The following is a 21,236-nucleotide window of genomic DNA, read 5'->3' as shown; positions in this document are numbered from 1 at the left end:
ACCCTCTCCCCAGGCTGCTTTTAGCCCCAGGGACCTCATATGCCGGAGTCCAGAACTGTTAAGGGTAGGTGCCATTGTGCCCTCCCTGGACACCCACCATGCTGTAGTTGGAGGCAACGGGGTGTGCCCCAGCCAGCTTCCCGCATCCAGCTGGCATTGCACTTGCCCAGAGGGAGCAGCTAATAATTCTGCTCCCTCTAGTCATGAAAAATATTTAAATCTGTTTCCCTGCCTGTATCACTGCGGGCACGTAAACAGATATAAAGTCCTCTCCCAGTGGGCAGGAGCATTTTTCAAGCACTTGCCCGCTGGGAACAGACTTGGTGCTTGCTCCCGCTTGGTACTTGGTGGGAGATTTGAGAATGCTCCCACCAAGTGAGAGCAAACACAGGTTTACCTGCCTGCAGGGAAACAGCTATGTCCTGGGGTAGGGTGCCCTGAAACATAGCCTAAAGGCCGGCCTGGGGTTCCCAGGGCATTAATGGCTCAAGGTGGGGGCAACGCGGTCCCGCTCCCTTTAAAATATGCGGTGGGCCCCGGTGAATGCGGTCCCTGGGACAGAAGCGGCCCAGGGAGGGAGACCATGTGTCCCTCCCCCTTTACACATGCGGCAGGCCCCAGGGAATGTGGTCCCTAGGGCCAAAATCAGCCTGGGGAGGTGGCACTGTATGCCCTCCCCCTTTACATATACAGCAGGCCCCGGGGATGGAATTTAATTAATAAGATGCTACTAGTGGGCCTACAGCACTGAATGTGCCACTCACATAAGTAGCCTTTCAAACCTATCTCAGGTCTGTCATTGCAGGGCCCATGTGTGCAGTTTACTGCCACTTAGACATGATATTTAAAACTACTTGGCACAGACTTGTGGTATTGGGTTCTCCAGGCCTACATACTCCGTAGAATACCCTCTACACCATAAGAACAGTTGGCACGGAAACTAGAAAATGTAAAAGACAAGTTTATTAAGACCCCATGGGATGGTGGTACATTCCTACAGCACCCTTCGGCAATGCAAGAAGTATCACACCGAACATCGGTGTAAGTCCTTCTTTTATACAGTTTTACAGACATTAAAAGATGGGCGGTACATGGTTACAGAGTTTTAGGTACATATATGGTCATTTTTGGAACACAGCCAACTCATGGGAGGAGTTAAACACCACTGGTCAGTTTGGCGGAACATTCCTAAGTGATGACTGGTCAGTCGGAACTGCGCATGTGCGGGCTTGACCGTTACTAAAAATAGCCTGTTGCTGGGCAAACTCAAGTGGTCTATGGTACGGAGAAAGGACTAAAGGGCATGCTGACCACGAGGCGACGCATTCTCTAAAATGGCCGCCGTAACATACAAAATGGCGTTTAACAACTGTGGTCAAGATAAGGGAAGAATGTGTAGCAAAGCTTAACGCTAACCCAGCCATTGTCAAATTACGACAGACTAAACTCCCATTTTGTTGCATACGTAACCCTTAAGGAAGTTCCTTTGCTAACCGAAAGGACAGGGTGCTATGTAAGAAAGAGGTAGGAGATGTACCTTTATGTTTTACATGTCCTGGTAGTGACAAACAGCCTATTTTGGTTTTTTACAACTGTGGGGCATACTCCTCTCATGGGCCAGCATTGGGGAGCACTTAAAACACTTTTAACCTGTAATTCGGGATCAGAGAAGAATAGCTTTTTCATGTTTCATATGTTTAGAATGGTCTTGATAAATCCTCTTTACTGGTGAAGTTGGATTTAACATTACTGTTTTAGAAATGTCACTTTCAGAAAGTGGATATTTCTCTGCTCTTAGCTCTTTTTTGGCTTACAACCTGTCTCTAGTACACGTCTGGGTTGAGTGATAGCTACACTTTGATGAATCTTCCTGGGCAGGGTGGAATGGGGGGAATTACACTTAAACTTCAATAGGTAGTGTCCTGTCCACACACAAAGCACTGACTTACCACCCCCCCCCCAGTGTTAACCTGGAAGACAGGAATTGGCTGAAAGGGATTGTGTGCACTTCAGATGCCAGCCTTTGATGTCACCTCCACTTCAAAGGTACTTTTGAGTATTAGTACTGGGTCCCTGACCCCCACAAAACAAACACTTCTGGACCTACACCTGATCCTCTGTCAGAAGGACTGCTGTCCTGCTCAACTGGACTGCTGAGCTGGAAGTCCAGCTTTTCTGTTTGTTGCCCTGCTGTCTGCTGCTCTCTGACTCTTATGAAGGAGAGCTGGTCTCTGCTTTCTTCCAAGTGATCTCCTAGAGGCTCAGGAAAATCAAAGTCTCTACCCCTGCTCCTGTGCCATACTCACTGGACGTGGGCTAGGTACTTGCAACACGGATTTCGATGCATCTCCTGTCTGTGTGCAGCAAAACCAGTTGAGGGAGAAAAATCGGCACATTGCTTCAGAACCAGCGCTTTGCCTGCAGAGATTGACGCATCGAAGATCTGTCCCCTTACCTGCGCTGAGGAGCGCTGTTCGAGAGCCACTACCCCCCTCCTTCCAGGGACGGGACTGCCGGGGACCTGTTGAGCGGCATCGGAGTTGGAGGTGCCCGGGTGGGAGTTGCTCCCCCTTTTCAGATAGGGAGGAGACTGCGTGAGAGTTGCCGCGGGAGCCGCTGCTGACTAGCTCCAAGGCGGCCGCATAGCTCCGAGGTGTCTCCCTCCCGCGCAGGCCCAGCAGGGATCTTGTCAGCGTGTCAGAGGGGCGGCGCCGCAGAACCGCCACTTCCCTCCCGCGCAGGCCAAGTGAAGCGAGGCTTTTACCCGAGAGGCGGAGGAAGTATCTTGGGGGAGTGATCATGCTGAGGAGGAGTCCGCTGGAAGGTGAAGCGTTAGCGTCTTCCCTTCGCGCAGGCCCAGAGAGTAAGTCGGCCTGGCTGGGGAGAGAGCGGACGCTAAGAGAAGAGTCTGCCTGTGGTGAGGTGACGACTCCCGCTGCACGGGACGGCTGAATCAGGACAAACATCAATTCTGCCATAAGTAAGCCGGTTCTGGGAGCTGGGGAAGGACATTAAAACGGAGGCATCGCCACAGGGTATAATAAAGGAACTATTTCCTGGAAACCTGAAGGGAACTGACAAATAGGCCAGGGGAGCCTGTACTGGAAAGACTAACATTCTGGAACTAGCGAGCTACCATTAATAGCACTATTGCTGGTTCATTACTCGAGTAAACTGGTAGCCAGAACACCACGGGTGATCTACTTAAACGCCTGATCTTGCTGGAATTTAATGCCTGGTCTTATCTGCTTGGGAGGAAAACCGACCTGATATTTGTCAATGCATTCTCTGAATTTATTATAAGGGAAGTGTCAAATGCTTTTCAAGGTTTAAGATCGAGCACTCTTGCTTCCCTGAATTGAGGGGGGGGGGGTGTCTTCTTACTGCTAACTTGAAATTCAAGCCGCAAAAGTACTGACTGAAATATAGCGCATTGGAGGGGATTACTGAATTCTTGCCAATAGACAATAAGGTTCTAAAACCAAATGTAAAGATGAATTTATAAGGATACTGGAAATCAAATGTGGAAATGCTTGCTATATGTAAACAACCCCTGGTTGGCGGGGTAAGACCATTCAAAGAATTTTTATAAAGTATTCCGTATTTTTCTAATCTGGTGTAGTGTCATTTTTAGTGGATGGGCGCTGGATTGCTGTGTTGAGTGTGACGCAAGCATAACACAATTGCCTTTGAGAATTTATTTATTTATTTATTTATTTATTGACATTTGTAGAGCGCGGCGAATACCCGTGGGCGTCTCGGCGCTAATTAAGGGATGGATCAGCAACTGGGGTAAAGAAGATATACAAGGCTATTGGTCAAATAACCACGTCTTTAGCTGTTTGCGGAATGTGAACAGGGAGGGACTTGCTCGGATATGTGCAGGAAGGGTGTTCCAGAGTCTAGGGGCGGCAACCAGGAAACGCCTGTCGCCCCAGGTGACTGTTCTAGTGCGAGGCACAGCCAAGAGGTTCTGAATAGAGGAACGAAGAGATCGGGTTGGGACATGATGGAGAAGATTCTGTTTGAGAAAGTGGGGACCTTGATTATTGAGTGACTTGTAAACAATACACAGCGATTTGAATTTGATACGGCTGCGTATCGGGAGCCAATGGAGATCCCTAATGATGTTTGTAACTGGTGCGAACTTGGGGATCCCAGCCAGCATTCGTGCGGCTGCATTTTGGATTGACTGCATCTTATTTGTCACTCGGACTTGGGCATTTAAGAATAGAGCGTTACAATAGTCCAAGGAGGACAGGACTAGTGAGCTGACCAGTGTTTTCCCGGCCGTGTTCGGTAGGAAAGGTAGTATTTTCCTAATCATTCTCAATTTCATATGAGCTGAAGCCGCAGTTTTATTCGCATGTGCCATAAAATTGAGGCCAGCATCGAAGATGACGCCTAGATTTCTCACTTTGCTAGCTGGACTCGGCGGGGGACCGAAAGATGGTGGCCACCAGACAGGTGACCAGCCCGGGGAGAGGTGACCGAAGATGACCACTTCAGTTTTTTCTGAATTGAGTTTCAGACAATTCGTGGCCATCCTGTCACCTATTGCCCTCATTCCTCTCGTGAATCGATTGGCCACTTCCTCCCCGTCCCCTTTGATAGCCAGTACCAATTGGGTGTCATCGGCGTAGGAGGTCGTAGAATAGACCTTCCTACTCTGTTCCAGGCTACCCTATGTGGACTGGTAAACCCAGGTCCTACATAATTGTTGTTCAGCGGTGGGATGAGAGCTTGTGCTTGCGTCCACTTAGCAGTAGCCTAGTGTGCACCACGTACCTACACCTGGAGTTTTCTCCTGGCGGACTCCCTAATTAGAAGTTTTGTTTTTCCAAATTCTTTTCTGGTGGTGTGTGGAGGTTGCCCTTAATTAACGTCTCTTCCTTGAATTATTCAAAGTGACTGTCTGAGACCCTGTTGGCAAAATGGAATTTGAATTGGAGGAGTCGGAGACCTACACTGCGGCCCAACTCAGGGAATTTTTCCAGAGAAAGTGGGTGTTCTTCAAGCGTGGTGCGAAAAAGGGGAACTCCAAACCAGCTTGAGAGCATGGGTGACAGCTCACCCAGATGGGAAGGAGGAGGAGCACCGGCGTAGCTAGGGGGGGCGGGGGCGGTCCGCCCCAGGCGGCACCTTTTTGGAGGCGGCCGGCGGCACTGACTGACTGCAGGCCGAGGCCCGTTAGCACAGACTGCTGGTGCCTTGTCATTTGGCTGTGTACAGTGCACCCGGCCGATCCGGGCCCCAGGCAGCACAAAGTGTTCATGCCAGGCTCAGACTAGTAAGAGTTAAAGTAAAGATCTAAGTGCCTTGGCGCTCTGCTACAATGTAAGAAATCATTATCTGCAGTGACTCGTTGCGTGTACAGATGGGCAGCTCTGTGGCGCCACCGGGGTTGGATGTGACCTCACCTCCGTTCTGTAACTGAAAGTGAGGCTGGAGAAAAAGTGGCGGGGTCAGGGTCGAACTAGATTTGCCGCCTGTGTCGCAGTGTCGTCGGTCCGACCACTGACTGGTCAGCATCATGGCCGCGCGGCGCAGCATCATGTTAGTGTGCTTGAGGGTGAGGTATGAATGATCATCGCCGGGCCTGCTGGCATTCCGTCCGCCGCGGCCGCCGGACCGGGCCCCTGCGCACAGAGACTTACCGGTCATGTAAGTTGTGAGTTTCACTTTAGTATACATTAAATCCGAATTTATTTGGAGCCTATCTCTACTCACTGTACACAGGATTCCGGCATTCCTGCAGTTTTACTTTTGCTTACTTTTGCTCATTTTCCTAGCCGAGCCGAGCATCAAGAGATAAAAGTAGGAGTAGTGGGGGGGGGGGGCGGGTCTCCGGTGGGCAATGATGGCAAGAGGGAGGCACAGTGTTGCCTTTGCTGAGCTTCAGGGAGCCGATGAAATTTGGAAAGCAGGCCGCAGTCAGACCTCTGCACCAGCCGCGTTGTATCAAGGCAGATGCTGCAAGAAGCATTCGCAGGCAGCAATGCCATTTGCCCCCAGGTGAGTGAGTCCTACGTGGTATGAGAGGGGGGTGGGGTGGGTTGCAACTTGCACGCGCTGGCTGTCCAGCAGGGTTGGCGGCAGAAGCCGATGACTCCAAGCGCAACCCGATAGCTCCATAGTGCGGTGGGTGGTGATCGCTGCAGGCAGGCACAATGAGAATAGCAGCCGAGGGTTCCAGTACAGCTACAAAGGCCCCGTCTGCCCCACTGCAATGTGGGGCACACTTCTGGTGCTTGAGTGTCTCTAGCATATATTGCAGTATTATACCTCTCATTGTACTTTGTACTCTTTTGTAACCTGGACACTTGTCACTTTTTCGTCCTGTAATGCACTGTTTGCTGCCTCATGTATTTTATTTGCTCACAATTGTCACTTTTACCTCGTAACTTAACGTCAGCATTTGTAATTTGTTCACTTGTAATTTTCTCCTCATGTATCATTACTGGTCCTATTGTGAAGCGCTTTGACACCTTAGGCTAAAGTCCGCGCTATATAAAAACCGCATAAATAAATAAATCAATAGCCTCTGCCGCAGGCTCACTTGCGGCCCCTGTCGCCATGAGGCCTCCGAGGCGTTGCCGAGCAGTGCGTGCTTCCCTTGATGTAACAGGGCTGCCAGGACAGCCAGGAAGTGAGGTAGACCGGCATCGACTTAATTCCACGGTGCAGATGGAATCCGAAAGCATGTGAATCAAGCATTTAGCATGCAGGGCCACCAGAGTTTACAGACAGGCTTTTAAAGCATTATCAACCAAATTCTATAATCACTGAAAACTTGAAACACAGACAGAAGACGCACCAAATATTCTTTAAGTTGTCCAGCAATACTCTGTCATGAATACAGAGCAAAATAAATGAAATTACAAAATCCACAGTGGGATTATCCGCCTGAATTTCAACCTGAGCTACCCTGGTCACTTTGATAGATACGTTGTGTAGCCAACGAGCCAATACATCATTTTAATTAGGTCTGCCTACTGAAGTTCCAAACTTTCTCAAGGTTATGCATCTCTGCGAAGTTTTTGTCAGGCAGCCAGCCTGCCACTGACTTTGTAGTGTTGTTACCTTTGTCAGGTTACAGGAGGGAGCACTAGTGTTAGTGCCCTTCCATTTCTGGTGCTCTGCAGCAGTTTCAAGAACTTCTTGGAGTTTCTTGTTGCTCAAATTGCTATAATTTCTCATATTTATAAGTTTCCCTTTTAGTGCATGATTTTGCTCGCCAGAAAGTGTCACTCATAGTCGTTGAAATCTCACTCATAATTTCACTGAAATTCTGAAAACGTCACACATGGCAATCTGAAACCTTGGCAGCTATGTACAGATAATAGCATTTAGGGAATATTCTCCACTTCCAGCTAATCTAGTATCACTTGGACCCACTCTTCGTTCTGTAAACCCTGTTACCCATTGCCATACTGATTGGAAATTAATGGAAATAGTAGATGATAGAAAACATTCCCTTTTGTAAATTACACTGCTGCTGTTTTTCCGTGATGCAGTTGAATTGCTGAGCTGCATTCTCCTGGTATTTTCACTCCTGGAATTCTATAGAAACCCCACCACTTTTATATATTAGCAGCTTGCCAGTGGTTGCAATTAACATCCTGTGATTCTAGGCAAATCATTTGATCTCACAGTGCCTATAAAAAACAAAACAACCATTGGCATAGCCAATAGGTCACATATTTCGCCAGAGCTATTGGCTTTGCCAATGACAGTGTCATGTATGTGCATGTAACTTGCATGATCGAGGTAACTGTTAGCAGCAATACTACGTGTCTCTCGGAGACTCAGACATCTTTCAAGTGCGCACCGTCCTTTTTCCCCAGCAAAGGAGGGGGCGGCAATCTGAGGGGTAGCCCCGGGCGCCACAAGCTCTAGCTACGCCCCTGAGGAGGAGGAACAGAGGGATAGGGGCACTGTCATTGGAATGGATGAGCTGTACCAAACCGAAAGGGGGAACCTACTACAAGGTCCTAGGACACTTTCGAGGGAGGGCAGTAGTGTCTCTGTAAGGAGCTTGACCGAAGCCGAATTAGCTGACCGGAGAGAGGAAAGGCAGTTGAAGTGGGAGTTAGCTAGGTTGGAGAAGGAGAGGGAGGAACAGAGGCTGGCTCATGAATTGAGTTTAAAGGAGTTAGACCTCAAGGTCCTGTAAATAGGGACTCCTAGTACTCCTGTTGGTGGCAGCATACCCAAAGAAATCATCAGGGAGCCCAGACCCTACCTTCCAAAAGACGTAGTCGCCAGTTACAGTGTAGGGGACGACATTGCAAAGTGGTTGGCTGCCTATGAGGTCTCGCTAAGAGCCCATTGGATATCAGAAAGTCACTGAGGGGGTGGCCTGTACAAATATATTCCTCCAGTGGGGAGGGATGCACTTTTAGCCCTAGAGCAGGAGGAACAGACTAACTACCCCACCATGAAAGTGGCACTAATCAGGAAGTTTGGGCTGACTCCTGAAAAGTACAGACAGAAATTCAGGAACAGCCACAAACTGGCTACACAGAACTGGGTGGATTTCCTAGACTATGCCAAGAAGGCCCTAGGGGGTTGGGTGCAAGGCAGCGAGTTGGGGGACTACGAGGGGTTGTATGATCTAATCCTAAAGGAGCACCTACTCGAGAAATGTTTTCCAGAGCTCCGACAACACCTGGTGGACAGCAAGCTGACCAGTCCCAGGAAGCTTGCTGAAGAGGCGGACATCTGGGCTAGTACCCGGGTGTCCTCAAAGGGGACTGGAGGGGATTCCCAAAGGACTGGTCAGGGCGCTCCCCAGAAGAAAGAGGGGGGAGATAAGAAGAGGGAGTTCTCAAAAGGCCCCCAAAACAGTTTCCAAGGAAAGGGATCAGGATTCATTCCTAGGGCCAACCCGCCAAAAAACCCTCATCCTGACCATAGTCAGCAGCCAAGGGATGTCCGCTGTTATGAATGTGGTGGGGTTGGGCACTATAAAGGAGATGTCAAGTTCCCAAAGAGAACACCCCCTCCCACTGGAGGAAAAGACCCGGGAGTAGCTAATGTAGAGCTCGGGGAGGAGTTACCCTTAGATAAGGGAGGGGAATGGGCGGGAGTCACCTTAGTGTCCCTGGGAGATCGGGAGATAGTTCCTAAGATCCAGGTGCCCTCAAATACTACCAAGTATAAGCAGTGGGTCACCATCAATGGCCAAAGAGGGGAAGCTCTGAGGGATACAGGTGCCAGTATGACTATGGTAAGGAGTCATCTGGTGTCCCCAGAGCAGGTGATTCCACACGTACTCCACCCCGCCGTGATGGCTGACGGCAGAATAGGTCACTACCCTGTGGCCGAGGTTCCCTTTGAGTGGGGAGGGGTTGCAGGTCCTCTTCGAGTTGCCGTAAGCCCTGCCGGGCCAGTCGATTGTCTGTTGGGGAATGATATGGAGCACAATGCTTGGAAGGAGGTGGAATACCGGACTCACTCAGAGATGCTGGGAACACCTGACTGGACCTGTGCCAGAAGGAGTGCCCTACCCTTGAGGGTCTGAGGCGTCAGGCCGAAGCCCAGGCAGCAGGTAACATTGCAGGGAACTTCCACATTTACTGGGAGGATGGTCTTCTCTACAGTGAACCCAAGGCACCAGTGCACGGGTCGTCATGGGCCTTGGTAGTCCCCCAACGTTACCGAGCCTTTCTTTTAGAATTGGCTCACGAAATACCCTTGGCAAGACACTTGGGTCAGGACAAGACCTTTGCCCAGCTTGTCCCCCATTTTTACTGGCCTCAAATGAGGGTGGTGTCCGACACTTACTGTAGGACATGTGTGTCTTGCCAAGCCAGTGGGGAAACAGGGGTTAAGCTAAAAGCTCCCCTGGAACCACTACCTGTCGTTAGCACCCCATTTGAAAGGGTGGGCATTGACATTGTTGGTGTGAACAACAAGGACCCCCTGTTCAAAAACTAAATTTCTAATACAGGGAAATGAACAATGTGTAAAGAAATAACCACATTCAATAATAAAACTAGGGAGCAGACCAGTATGTAAAGCACACAAATCAATTAAGAGTTAAACAAATTCAATTTATTAAAAAAGTTACACATTCAAATGTTATCTTAAAAAAAGCAGGGTCAATACAGTATAGTTAAAATATGCACAAAAGGTACTAAGAAACTATTGGATCAACAATTATACACATAATTAAACATACAGAGTACATAAAAATTCAGTGGCAAACAATAGAGTTTATCGACGCGCGTTTCTGCGTTATCAGAACGCCTTCATCAGGAGCCACATTCAATCTGCAAAACATGTTTTAAGAAAGAGTTAGACACAACTCTAATTTGGAAAATTCATAGCCAATAACAAATTGTTAAAAACAACTCATTGTGCTTACATACAGAGGAAAACCCTAATGAAGCAGTTACAGTATGTAGCTGCAACAGATACAGACTAATCGATGTATATTTGAGCAGTAATGGGGCCCCACAGTTTGTAATAAAAGAGGGGGGTGGGACAGGAGAGGGAGGAAGGACCGGGGTATTCACAGTCTGGATGATATTAGACATGTATATTTGTCATCCTCTAATGAGTATTAAGTGTATGCAATCTACCATAGTGAAGGTAGTTACATACATAAGGTGTTGCTAAAATAAATCTACTATCTTTCGTATGTTCCTACCTGGAGGACACAAGATGAGTGTTCTCTGTTAATTCTGGAAATATTTCAACGTCTGTTTTCTTAGCGGAAATACAAGTCACCTGGTTTTAGGATGCTTTAAGTCTGAAAAACATGTTGATCAAACAAATAAATTCTTATGCTCAGGGCGTTGTTTTAGGAGGGCGAGATATGGATCAATTTATTGCACTCCTAAGTAGAAGTTTACTCATGTAATATCAAAGCTTATTATTTTTGAAACGCTAATTTATCAGGAAACAAATAAATTCAATTTTTTATTTTGCACGATTCCTTTAAATAAGGTAAATAAGTTCAACTAAGGAAGGGGGTATCAAAAAATCTATGTACAACGATGTTAGTATCAGAGTGAGTAACAGCTTCTATCCTATAAGATAAGGTACAAGCAACCTCAATTATTGCTTACCAGAGAAACCCGTGAGAGCGAGCCGTGGCTTCAACTTAACGAGAGCTGCATTTAATCACAAACTCTGATATTGTAATGGCATCCCGCAAGCGTTAGTCTCTGTACCTAGGAGGGTTTATTTAGAACACGGTCAACATTAGTAGTTCTATAAGTCACCTTTAAAATTAACAACACTGCTGCATTTTCTATTACATGCTAACTCGCTTACCTAAGATTAGAGGGATACAACTTGCATTTTCGGCCTTCAATCCGCTATGAAAGCACAATTTCTTTTTCTATCCATGTGTTGTAAATACTGATATGCACGTGTATTTTTACCCCTAGAATAAATAGCCGGAAAAATTATTCAAAAAATGCGATGCTAGCACATCATGATAGCGCAATCGCAAAGTGGTATGATAGGACCGAGAAGGTTGCTTACCGAAAACAATTCGGTCCGTGTGTTCTAAATATCGCCAGGGAAACGCTTGTCTCTTTAAGGATAATATGGCGTCTCACTGCTGCTGAGGTACACGTTTATTTTCCTAAAAAATATATACAAGCCTTAATTAATCAAGATAAAGCGCCGTGCTCTTGGAGCTGTTGAAGGGCGGAGAGGCCTAACTCAGTGAAGCGCTTACCGAGAATGATAAACATCGGTCCGTGTATTAGAAATCTGAGCGCCGTGCAGAAGAACACAATCGGCGTCCTGCAGCCGTGGTGAATCGACGGGTGACCAGCTTGATGTGCGGTCTCCCTGTAAATGCACGAATATAGGCATTAGAGGCAAATAGCTGTTGCTGTACTGAAGTTCCTGAAGGACAGATGCGATGCTTACCGAAAAACGTTAGAATTCGGTCCGTGCCTTCAACCTGTGGGAGCCGCGCACGAGGTGTCGATCGGCGTCCCACAGCCGTTGGAATAGGATGTATTACCTGAATAGTGGGCGGTCCCCCTATAAATACATGGGTGTGGACCTTAAAGGGCAAGGAGCTATTGCCGTTCTGAATTTATTAAAGGGCAAGGAGCTATTGCCGTTCTGAAATTCTTAAAGGGCAAGTGAGTTTAGTCTTGACCGGTAGAATACAAGTATAGGTCATGACTAGTTCGTATGCATATACCAACTAATTCAAGAAACAGTGGATAAATGATATAATCCTATGGATGTTGACAAATGAATTCAACATTCAATGGGAGTTGAACTAACTCGCTATCTATTTCAGGAGATGCATTTAGATACAGTGTGTGGAAATTAACTAGAAGAGGGCACCTGAGTAAAACCCGCAACCTGCAAAGCGGTAGGGAATGAAGCATTAAAAAATGGCATTCTCCCACGGGATTTCATTATTTAAACCCTTTTTAAAGGTATTCAAAACAAAAATCCAAAAAACTTCACGTTTCTTGCGGATGGCACATCCACCTTTACTGTCAGCAAGTTTGATTTTTTCTAGCACTCTCCATTGGATGTCATCAGGTTTGTGCTGAGCTTCTAGAAAATGTTTAACAAGCGGAGCATTAAGTTTCTTGGTGTGGATGGCAGATCTGTGCTCTGTAAGGCGTGTGTGAATGGATCTGCATGTTTCTCCTACATAGCCCATTCCGCAGGGACACTTAATGAAATAGACCACATTCGCGGTCTTACAGTTCCACAAATCATTCGCTTTGAAGGTGGAACCATTATGTGTGAATGATTCCCCTGAAAAGACCGATTTACAGGATTTGCAGGTGGAACAGGGTACCGTGCCCCTAACGGGCAGGTTAGTCAATAATGCTCTCTGGGCATTAGAGGCATGGGGCATTTTGTGATTGAATTTCGAATGGACAACTTTGTCCTTCAGATTACGGTTTCTTCTATGGGCAAACAGGGGTTTCGCCAAAACCGATGCAGAAGATGGATTGCAGTTGAGGATATGCCAATTTCCGTTGACTATCTGTCTAATACGTTCATCCATCGTCGAGTGAGTAGTTACACAGACGATGCGGTCCTTTGATTGTTTGTTATTAGGAACTAATAAAGCGTCACGGTCAAAGTACCTTGCACGTTTATAGGAATCTCTTATTAGTCTGTGGGGATAACCCCGATCCAAGAATTTTTTGCGCATGATTGCAGATTGCCTATCAAAGTCTCTTAGATTAGTGCAATTCCTGCGAACTCTCAGGAACTGTGAGAAAGGGATACTCTCTCGCTGGCATTTAGGGTGGAAACTGCTGAAATGCAGCAGTGTATTGCGAGCTGTTTCCTTGACATAGAGATCCACCTCCAGTTTCTGTTCTTTGGCTTTGATCAGTAAATCCAGAAATTCAACCTGGTGTTCATCATAATGGGCTGTAAATCTCAGATTGGCATTAGTCAGGTTGATCCATTCCAAGAATTCAAGGAGTGTATCTTTCCCATTGGTCCAGATAAAAAAGATATCATCGATATATCTGGACCAATGGGAAATTGACTCAAAGAACGGAGCTATTTCGTTGTATATGAAGATTTCTTCAAAGTAAGACATGTATATATTGGCTATAGATGGAGCGACTGACGCTCCCATGCTGACACCTCTGAGTTGGCGGTAGATGTTATTGCCAAATTCAAAAATGTTCTCAGTGAGAACTATGAAAAGGCAGTCTATGAGGAACTGTTTGGGACAAGCAATATTATGAGTGTCTATGAACCAATCTGTCGCTCTGATCGCTTCATCCAGTGGTATGTTGCTATAAAGGGATTCGATATCCATTGTTACAAGTATATCTCTCCCTATTGTGAAGTTTAAATTCTCTACAGTATTGATCATATGACAGGTGTCTTTGATGTATGATTTAATCTTCGAAATGTGCGCTCTTAAAAAGTGATCAACAAACTTGGAGAGGGGTTCTGTTGGGGTACCAATCGTTGACACTATCGGTCTATATGGAGGATTTTCTTTATCTTTATGTATTTTTGGTAGACCGTAAATACATGCAGTTTTCATTTTATTAGTATTCAAAAAATCATGCTCTTTTTTATTTATGTCACCATTAGATAGTGCTTCATCTGTTAGGGTGCTAATCTTTTTAATTATAATATTGGTTGGATTACGATTCATTTGTAAATAGGTGGAACTGTCATTTAACATTCTTAGCATGTTCGCCTCATAATCATTGGAATCTAAGACAACAATCCCTCCACCCTTATCAGCTCCTTTGATAGTAAGATCTTTATTGTTCATCAAGTCTTTTAATGCTAGTGATTGTTGGTAATTTAGATTGTATTTGGGCTTTGGAATGAATTCTAAAGATTTTTCCAGTTTTTTCATGACTACTAGCTCGAAGGCCGCTACTTCAGGGCCCAACTGTTCTAGACCAGGGGTGAAGGTAGAAGGGAGTGAGATTTCACTTATCTCTTGCGTTATCGATTCGTTAACGTTATTCTCCTTGTCCTGGAAAAACTTTTGTAATCTAATTTTCCTGAAAAGGGAAATTATATCCCTGTGGAGTTCAAATGTGTTCACAAAGGAGTGGGGTACAAATGAGAGCCCTTTTGACAGTAGAGCTTGTCCTGTCTCACCCCCCTCTTTAATTACAAACTGTGGGGCCCCATTACTGCTCAAATATACATCGATTAGTCTGTATCTGTTGCAGCTACATACTGTAACTGCTTCATTAGGGTTTTCCTCTGTATGTAAGCACAATGAGTTGTTTTTAACAATTTGTTATTGGCTATGAATTTTCCAAATTAGAGTTGTGTCTAACTCTTTCTTAAAACATGTTTTGCAGATTGAATGTGGCTCCTGATGAAGGCGTTCTGATAACGCCGAAACGCGCGTCGATAAACTCTATTGTTTGCCACTGAATTTTTATGTACTCTGTATGTTTAATTATGTGTATAATTGTTGATCCAATAGTTTCTTAGTACCTTTTGTGCATATTTTAACTATACTGTATTGACCCTGCTTTTTTTAAGATAACATTTGAATGTGTAACTTTTTTAATAAATTGAATTTGTTTAACTCTTAATTGATTTGTGTGCTTTACATACTGGTCTGCTCCCTAGTTTTATTATTGAATGTGGTTATTTCTTTACACATCATTGACATTGTTGGGCCATTGGATCCCCCCACTTCAGCTGGTCACAAGTTTATCCTGGTTCTGGTGGATCACGCCACTCGGTACCCAGAGGCAATTCCTTTGAGGACCGTTACTGCAACTGCAGTGGCTAGGGCCCTGATGGGGATTTTTACCCGAGTGGGTTTCCCCAAGGAAGTTGTGTCCGACAGGGGAACCAACTTCATGTCAGCCTACATGCAGGCTATTTGGAAGGAGTGTGGGGTTACCTACCAGTTCTCCACCCCTTACCACCCCCAGACCAATGGTCTGGTGGAAAGGTTCAATAAAACCTCGAAGGGCTTGATCAGAAGTCTGCCTGAGAGCATGCGGAGGAAATGGGTCGTTCTCCTACCCTGTCTGTTGTTCTCATACAGGGAGTGCCACAGAAAGGAGTGGGCTTTTGCCCCTTCGAACTTCTGTATGGGCACCCTGTTCGTGGACCTCTCAGCCTGGTGAAAGACGGATGGGAAAAGACTCCCAGGAAGCTTCCCCGGGATGTGGTGAGCTACATGCTGGCCTTCCGGAGCCAAATGGCTAAGTTGTGGAAGCAAACTTCTGACAACTTGGAAGCCAGCCAGGCAGTAATGAAAGAATGGTATGACCACAATGCTCACCCTGTGGAGTTGGAGCCTGGCCAGAAAGTGTGGGTGATGGAGCCTGGAGAGCTTAGTGCCCTCCAGGATCGCTGGACAGGCTCCTTTGAGGTGATTGAGAAGAAGGGGAAGGCCACTTACTTAGTGGACCTTAAGACCCCCCGGCAACCCCATTGGGTGCTTCATGCCAACCGCCTCAAACCCCACCATGAGAGCCCCGAGGTCATCTTGATGATGGTAACTGATGGAGCAGAGGAAGAGGAAAGTGAGCCTCTCCTTGATCTATTTCCGTCTCAAGAAAAGGATGGTTCGGTGGAGGGAGTGATTCTCTCACCATCCCTAACTCCTGAACAGCGGAGGGACTGCCGCCAAGTCCTGGAGCTGTATTCCTCGCTGTTCTCCCTTATCCCGGGAAGGACCCATCTGTGTACCCATGATGTGGACACAGGAGACAGCCCACCTGTGAAGTCTAAGACCTACCGGCTGTCAGATAAGGTGAAGGCCAGCATCCACAGTGAAGTCACCAAGATGTTGGAGCTAGGAGTGATTGAACCTTCAAGTAGCCCCTGGTCCAGTCCGGTTGTTCTGGTACCAAAAGCTGCCCCACCGGGCACCACTCCGGAACTCAGGTTCTGTGTGGATTACCGGGGACTGAATTCAGTGACAAAAACTGATGCTCATCCAATCCCTAGGGCAGATGAGCTCATTGACCAGCTGGGAGCTGCCCAAAATCTAAGTACTTTTGACCTCACATCAGGGTACTGGCAGATCTCCCTTACAGTTGGAGCAAAGGAAAGGTCAGCCTTCTCCACGCCTGAGGGCCACTACCAGTTCTTTGTGATGCCCTTTGGGCTCAAGAACGCTCCTGCCACTTTTCAGCGACTGGTGAACAAGGTCCTCTCCGGAATGGAGGCTTTTTCTGCTGCTTATCTAGACGACATTGCCATCTTCAGCAGCAGATGGTAGGACCACTTGTGTCACTTAAAAGGCAGTTCTCCAAGCCCTGAAGCAGGCTGGCTTGACAATCAAAGCCAGCAAATGCCAGATTGGGCAGGGGTCGGTAGTGTACCTAGGTCACTTGGTGGGCAGGGAAACAGTGCAGCCCCTCCAGGCCAAGATTGAGGCTATCATGGCTTGTGAAAGAATCAAAAGAGGGCCTTGACTCATTACTCAGTAAGGCTGAGTCCAACTAATACTAATAACCAACACAAGAGCCAAAACTGGGGTTTCAATAATTAAATGAGCTGGTTTCAATGAAGGTTGTTTTGATTAAATCAAACAACAACCGGTTAACTTGTTAAGCCGGGCAATTTTATTTAATTTTTGCAAGCGGTCTTTTTTTCTTTTTTCAACACATTATTCGTTGTGCGTGGAAAATACAAAATGAACAATGAAATACGTTTTATGTACAATATATACAAACATATAAATACAACATTTCATACACACTTGGCCATACATTCATACACAGACCATACAAAGCAAATAATAATACAAAGAACACTGTGTCCAGGCATCTGTAAAACAATCAGTGGAAAATGATTCTTTTCATATTTAACAATGTCGTTGTAATTATCATGAGATCCCTCATGACCCAAATTAGTGGGATCACTATTCCGACATGATAATGGTAGCCAGATGCGGGACTGAAAAGCTGGTCGACGCGTTTCAAACCCCTAGGAATTGGTGGGGTTCTCCTCAGGACCGGGTTTGGTTCTGAAATAATAAAGATAACTAGCTTGAGCAAGGTGTCATGGAGCGACTATCAAGTGGATTTAACAAGGGATCGACTACCAGGGTCCAGCTGACGCTCCCTACCTCAATCCAAAAGTTCGACCGACAACTTGAGAGTTTCCGATCAAAATCGTATTTCCCAACAGGTTTGGTTGCAGCAGCTGTGCGAGAAAACAAAATACACGCGACAACATTTCAGTGTGGTGCAATGCTATCAGACATCATTCATACCGCTTGCAGAGGGGCGCGTAAACTTACCTGCGAGCGGGCGGTTTCAGTCTCGCTGCTCTGCTACTTTCTTTGGCGGCTGCTCCTATTCTGAAAAATGGGGGCGAAAGCGTTTGTTAGTGATGTGGCGGTTACCCGTGTGCGAGTCAATTCCGTATCAATCGAGTTCACATACCGAAGCGGGAGCAAGGCGATGGTCCTTCTCCCTAGCTGGTGTACATGGTTCAACCGGCTGGAGTCCTCGAAAGGGGGTGTAGCCTCAGTACTTCCTGGTTGGTGTTAGGAAGGATGGAGGGCCCGGGAATTCTGGGACTTGTAGTCAGGAGACAATGTGCTGATGAAAGGGAGTCAAAAGGGTCAGCTGGCTTAGGCATTCGGCTTGTAAATTTCAGATATTTCATTAAGTCCTCGTGTGGCAGTATTGAACTTCATAATGAGCATTGCTTCACGTTGTGATAATTTTGCATCAATGTCCCCTCCCCTAGGGTCATTTTCAATTTTAGACAAGACGGTCCAACGTAAATCCGTGATCACATGTTTACACCTAGTCCAATGATTCACTAAGGGGGCATTCTCTACCCCTCTGCGGATGCGCGATTTGTGTTGCGTAATCCTGGTCCTGATTTCCTGTGTTGTTTTGCCAATGTAGACTGAAGGGCAAGGGCAAATGATTGCATATACCACGTTTTTTGATTTACAGTTCGTAAAGGTCTCATGTTTCCAATGGGTATTCTCGAATGTAAAAACTGTGTCTTCAATGGTCTCAATGCAACAGGTGCAAGTCCCGCACTTATGATGTCCTTTTGGTGGAGGTAATCCAAAGATACTTTGTAATGTGGGGGCCCTTGTCATTGGTAACGCTGCCCTAACCACGTAGTTGGCAACACTTTTGTCCTTTTTATACGCAAAAAGTGGTGGGGCTGAGAAATCCTCATGCAGATTTTTTAGTAAATGCCAGTTAGACATAATGAGCTTTCTGTGTGCGTTGGCTGCCGAACAGAAAGTGGTAACGCACACCATCCTTTTGACTTCAGGTCTCATTCTTTTTTCTAACAATGTCTCTCGTGGGGTCCACCACGCTCGTTTGAGTGAGTTTTTTAGTAGTTTTTTTGGGTAACCTCTTTGAATCAAACGATTCTTTAAACGTTCAGCATGAATGAAGTACTCTTCCTTGCTCGAACAATTTCGATGGATTCTCAAAAACTGCCCAAAAGGCAGATTTTGTTTCAAGCTGCGGGGGTGGTTGCTATTAAAATGCAACGCTTTGTTCCTGTCCGAAGGTTTCCGGAAAAGTGTTGTGCTTAGGCCTCCCTCAAAAGGTGCCACTTTCACATCCAAAAAGTTGATGGATTCATTAGATGCTGAGACAGAGAACTGGATGTCTATTGTTCTCGAATTCAGCCAGCTTACAAATTGGCCAAGGTCTTCATGTCCGCCGGTCCAGATCATGAATATATCGTCAATATATCGCATATAATGCGAAATGCTCTTGTCAAAAGGATTGGTTTGGTAGATGAATTTCTCCTCAAATAACCCCATAAACATTATGGCTAGCTCCGGGGCAAAGGGGCAACCCATCGCCACCCCTTTGATTTGATAAAAAAATTCGGAATCAAATGTGAAAAAGTTCTTCTGTAGCGCAAATCGTGCAAGGTCAAGAATAAACTTGGTGGGGACTCTTACCGGTCTTTCCCTTTTGTCCAAGAACACTGTCAGAGTTTCCAGTGCTTGTTCTTGAGGGATCTGGGTGTATAGGGACACCACATCGAGTGTCACTAAGAGTTGGCTGCTTTGATCGAATTTAATGGTGGAAATACGATTAAGGAAAGCAGTGGTATCTTGGAGATGGGCAGGGATGGTTTCGATAAAGGGTTTCAAAAAATGGTCAATATATTTAGCCACAGGTTCAAACAGCGATTCGCATCCTGAAATGATAGGTCGCCCTGGGGGATTTTTCTCGTCCTTATGTAATTTAGGGAGTACATAGAATACAGGCGTCCTTGGGTTTTTGTTTTGTAGGAATGCGAACTCCTTGGGTCCTATAATCCCTTCCATGGTAAATAACGATTCGGTAAGGGACTGTGGCACTGATTACAGTGCAACCTACATATGGATTTACAGAATCGGTAAATTTACCGATTCGGTATTTTAATGATTCTGTAAATTTACCGAATCGGTAAATATACCGATTCTGTAAATATGAGGCCCCCTACATGTCAAATCCCAAATACCGGTCGGTAACGGCCAAAATCGGCTGTTACCGACCGGTATTTGGCGACCTACATCTGGCCCCTAGTGTAGTGTTGTTTTTAGTGGATGGGCGCTGGATTGCTGTGTGGAGTGTGACGCAAGCATAACACAATTGCCTTTGAGAATAGACCTTCCTACTCTGTGCCAGGCTACCCTATGTGGACTGGTAACCCCAGGTCCAACAGTACTGTTTCCAAAAACATACTTTCATACTGAACCCGGAATTACATCATGGGTCGTACCCTCATACCTTCACAAATATTGCTAGGCTGAAAAGAGGCATCTTCTCTTAATGACATCATGAGGAAAGGAGTGTGTGTGGGGCTAGGTGCAGTGTTTAATCTTTTACTAGTAGTACACATTAGTAAATATTTATTGTTCCTTTAGTTAATTTAAACTAAATACACGGAGAATCCAAAACAGACTTTTAGTTACTTTAAAATAGAGCAACGTGACTGCTGAAGAATGTCCATTTGGTGCACACTGGCTCTTGGAGCAAAAAAAATAAATACATTAGTCACCGTGACGAAATCTAAAGTTAATTTCCGTACTTTCCCATTCATTTAAAACATTTTCTAAAAGGTTTCATACATCTTGAAATTAGTTGAAGGTTATGTTCCAAACAACATTGTTTTACACCGTAATTTTTTGATGTTAGATCCACAGATCAAAAACTCTCTAACTGTAAAACTCAGGACGAAGTATTTTCTATTCGAAAAAAAATCTGAAAAATGGGTAAAAGTGTAAAACGTGCACACTGAGTATTTCTCTCCTTGAGGAGCAAACCAGAAAGAGGCAGTATATGTTTTTTTTTTACAAAGAACATTAAAAAAACATGCCAAAACATGCTTTTGTTCTCAACATGCACACAGTGCTATAGTAGCCACTGAATTAAACTCAGTTGTGTGTAGTAGTCCCTGAAGGAAACTCAGTTGAGTGTACATGTGCTGTTGTGAAAAGGCAGAATGCTGTCACTCACAGTGAAGTTAGCCAAATGCTCAAGTGGGCTGACACTACCCTATGCTCTATGCTGTAGTGGGTGGAAGTATAATGTGAATGAGACAACAACGGGCCAATGGATGCAGAGAGCTGGCTGATGGCCCCTATAAGGATACTTTTGAAAAAAAGCAAAATGCCTTGGCTAACTACTATAACTATTAGACTGTTTTCCTTAATGTCCTCTCCTCAACAATAAGGATTCTCAAACCTCTCCTTTCCAATGAAATATATTTTAAAATGCTGCTAAATTTATATTAAAAGTTTTACTTTACAAGCTTATGGGGTCCTTGGAAAGATGTGT

The sequence above is a fragment of the Lissotriton vulgaris genome, chromosome 2_1, assembly GCF_964263255.1.
Source record: "Lissotriton vulgaris chromosome 2_1, aLisVul1.2, whole genome shotgun sequence".
Classification (NCBI taxonomy): Eukaryota; Metazoa; Chordata; class Amphibia; order Caudata; family Salamandridae; genus Lissotriton; species Lissotriton vulgaris.
This window is presented reverse-complemented; position numbering follows the sequence as displayed.